This window comes from Anomaloglossus baeobatrachus, assembly GCF_048569485.1.
Source record: "Anomaloglossus baeobatrachus isolate aAnoBae1 chromosome 5 unlocalized genomic scaffold, aAnoBae1.hap1 SUPER_5_unloc_12, whole genome shotgun sequence".
In the NCBI taxonomy this organism is placed as follows: Eukaryota; Metazoa; Chordata; class Amphibia; order Anura; family Aromobatidae; genus Anomaloglossus; species Anomaloglossus baeobatrachus.
The window spans coordinates 812,638-816,801 of record NW_027441787.1 but is presented as its reverse complement, the minus strand read 5'-3'; positions in this window follow the sequence as shown (position 1 = coordinate 816,801).

Genomic DNA, 4,164 nt, shown 5'->3' with positions numbered 1-4,164 from the left:
GTGGTGAAATGCACCCGTTCACACACAGAGTTTCTCAAGGAAGCGGTGATGTTGTGTGCGACATGCTGGTGTAGCGAAGGCACACCTTTCTTAGAGAAGTAGTGGCGACTGGGCATCTGGTACTGGGGCACAGCGACAGACATAAGGTCTCTAAAATTCTGTGTGTCCACCAGGCGGAAAGGCAGCATTTCGGTAGCCAAGAGCTTACAGAGGGATAAAGTCAACCTCTTAGCTTTGTCATGGGTTGCAGGAAATGGCCTTTTATTTGTCCACATCTGAGGGACAGAGATCTGGCTGCTGTGTGTAGATGGTGGTGAGTAGCGTGTCCCTGGAAAAATGCAGGTTTGGGAGGAAAGTGCAGGCGTAGACATGATGTTGCCTTCATCCAACGTTGGTGCTATCGATGTCTGAGAGAGCTGTACACACGAACTTGTTTCCCCTTCCAAACCAACTGACGACCTACCAAGCAAACTGCCTGTTGCGGTTACAGTGGTGGAAGTTGTGCGTGGAAAACCAGGTGTGACAGCTGTCCCCACAGTCCTAGAAGATGAAGAGCGCGTGGATGCACTGGAAGGGGCAGGCGGTGGATGGTTCGCTTCGCTAGGCCGCATTACAGCACGGTGAGCTTCCCACTGGGACATATGATATTTATTCATGTGACGACTCATGGAAGAAGTTGTCAAACTGCTGAGGTTTTGCCCTCTACTAACAGAATCACCACAAATTTTACATATCACATAATTTGGGCGATCTTTTGCTATGTCAAAAAAGGACCAGGCTAGGCAAGGCTTAGAGGGCATGCGACCTGCTGATCCACCCCGACTAGTGCTCAGAGGCACAGTGGTGGCTGAGGATGCAGTTGTAGACGTGCTACCAGTACTCCGACTCTGTCCAGGAAGGCGCAAGGTAACTTTGTCATCAGTTGCATCCTCCTCCACCGTCTCTGTTGACCTCCTCGAGTGCCTGACTGTGGGTTGACAGTAGGTGGGATCTAGAACTTCCTCATCAATTGTTGTGTTTGCACTCCCCTCACCCTCAGACTGAGCCTCTTCTTGCCCTGACCGAATATTTAAGTTGTCATCCCAATCTGGTATCTGCGTGTCATCGTCATCAGTATGTCCCTCATTGTCTATTACAACAGGTATTTCAGTTTGTGAATAAGGTTCAACATTATGCTCAGAAACTTGTTCATCACGGCCTGAATCTGAGTCACAAAGGTTCTGGGCATCACTGCAGACCATTTCCTGGTCTTTACTCACTGTAGCTTGGGAGCAGACCTCTGATTCCCAGGCTATAGTGTGACTGAACAGCTCTGCAGACTCAGCCATCTCAGTTCCACCATACTGTGCAGAGCGGATGGAGACTTCAGAGCTGGGAGAAAGCAAATGTGATTGGGATGACAACTCAGAGGACTGGTGTTTTTTGGATGCGGTAGTTGAGGTGGCGGAGAGGGCTCTTGTTGGACCACTTGAGATCCATTCAAGCATTTTCTTTTTTTGGCCATCATCTACCTTTGTTCCAGTTGTTCGTGTCCGTAAAAAGGGAGCACATCGGATTGTCCACGGTAAGTAGTAGACATCTTACTTTTGCTGGAAGATGGTCTATCTTCAGCAGATGTTAATGGAGCTTTGCCACCTTCCCCACGGACAAACCCTTTTTTTACTTTTCCAACACGCCTCTTCCCCTTTCCACCAGCATCTCATTTTGCCACTCATTTTGATTGCGACAAGATTGTGCACTTAAAATGTGGTAGTAAAAATTGAGAGGTGGTGTAGATTGCAGCGGTGGTCTATCTTTATTAACAGCAGAATAAACAACAATAACTATCCCTGACAATGCAACTACGGCCCTTAAACTGGCAGCATAGTTTGCTAGTATAATGTCTTAGTAACAATGAGCTTGAGTGTGCAATGCAGAGGTGCTGCAAATAGATTTGCACTAGTGGGACACTAATGGAAGTCCAACAGCCACTTTTAGGATGCCACTAAGTTTACTCAGTGTTTGCTAGTATAATGGCTTATTAACAATGAGCTTGAGTGTGCAATGCAGAGGTGCTGCAAATAGATTTGCACTAGTGGTACACTAATGGAAGTCCAACAGCCACTTTTAGGATGCCACTAAGTTTACTCAGTGTTTGCTAGTATAATGGCTTAGTAACAATGAGTTTGAGTGTGCAATGCAGAGGTGCTGCAAATAGATTTGCACTAGTGGGACACGAATTGAAGTCCAACAGCCATTTTTAGGATGCCACTAAGTTTCCTCAGTGTTTGCTAGTGTAATGGCTTAGTAACAATGAGCTTGAATGTGCAATGCAGAGGTGCTGCAAATAGATTTGCACTAGTGGGACACTAATGGAAGTCCAACAGCCACTTTTAGGATGCCACTAAGTTTACTCAGTGTTTCCTAGTATAATGGCTTAGTAAAAATGAGCTTGAGTGTGCAATGCAGAGTTGCTGCAAATAGCTTTGCACTAGTGGGACACTAATGGAAGTCCAACAGCCACTTTTAGGATGCCACTAAGTTTACTCAGTGTTTGCTAGTATAATGGCTTAGTAATAATGAGCTTGAGTGTGCAAAGGGCAGGAGGGTACAGTGGCAGGGTTGTGGGTCAGTGTACAGCAAAGGAAGCCTCACTTTCTATCCCTCCTAATGGGGAAATGCAGCGAGGAAGTCCCTGACCTTAGCTACACAGACGCTGTTATCTGTAGCTGTTAAAATCTGTTTCCACGGACCTGACTGTCACCTATGGCTCTGAGCCTGCTGTTATTAGCCCTTACAAGGGCTAATAGAAACTTCTATCCCTATTCTGTATAGCGCTGTGTGTAGAGCGTACACAGCAGTATCGGAGACAGGAGCTACGCCAGCGGTGACTGACACCCAGACGCAGAAGAGATAATGGCGTCCGGACGGGCAGATACCCGTTTTTATAATGCAGGGACATGTGACATGGACATCCTATCACACATGCCGTTGCTTCTCTGGCTAAAAGTCCACTTAGCTGTGTGTGTGTCTGGGATTGGCTGACATGCTGGCCCGCCCCACTACACGCGTGCGCTTAGGGAAGGAAGACAAGGAAAAAAAAAAAATGGCGATCGCCATTATCCCAGCAACAGTGATCTGAATGCGCTGTTCCCGCACACTATACGCTGAAATTTCATAATAGTGTGAGTCACAGAGTGACTTACACTATTACAGCGGAAAGCCAGCTAGTAATTAGCTTGGCTTTTTGCTGCTAGAACCGTTCTTGAACGTAACTAGAACTATCGAGCTTTAGCAAAAAGCTTGAGTTCTAGTTCGATCTAGAACAGCCCCCAAAATCACTCGAACCGCGAACTGGAGAACCACGAACTGCACTCAACTCTAGTCAAGAGCTCAAAAGATAGCTGTTAATAAAACACAAGACTAATTTTCCATCCCACCACAATAGTTTGTCACACAGTAATAAGGAGAAGGACCTGATCCCCAATGCTGTCCTGAAGTAATGCAGGGGAGGGAAGGCTCGGGATGTCCAGCCATGGCCCCCCAGATCATGTGAAATTTTTTAGGGACGTTTTGTATACACCCCTCTCCAGTTGAGGTATAGCATTGAATCTGTCCCTAAGTTACTCAATGACTGGGAGACCCGGATCCAACCCGTCATAGGCCAACAGCTTCCTAGCATGATATAAAAAGCGCAAAATACCCAAAACCACTGGTGATTCCAAATCACACTCCTCATCCTGAAGGCCCAAAACACAGGTGTATGGACTGAACAAATGTTCAATTAATGCTAATACCACCCTCCAGTAGTTCTCGACGTTTTCACATGACCTAGGAGTCAGGGACAAGACATCCACCTATTGGTTGTCCTTCATAGGGCCCAAGTCCCTTTCCCACTTTCCCCTAACCTGTATGCCACTGTATAAATCATCCATGGGAGATATATGACCCTGTGTTTCTTTACAAGGTTAGCATATGTAGAGAGGGCAAAGGTGGGAAGTGCTTAGTGGAAGCTGCTGATCTTATACACAGGCTGCGAAGTATAAATACTTTTTTGGAGTAAACTTATCACAATTGTAGAATCCTAATCAGCAGGTTTGGTCGGAGACACCAAGATTTTATATAAGAGAATATAGAAGAACTGGCACTGGACACACGTTGGAAAACTGTGATAAGATGTTTCTT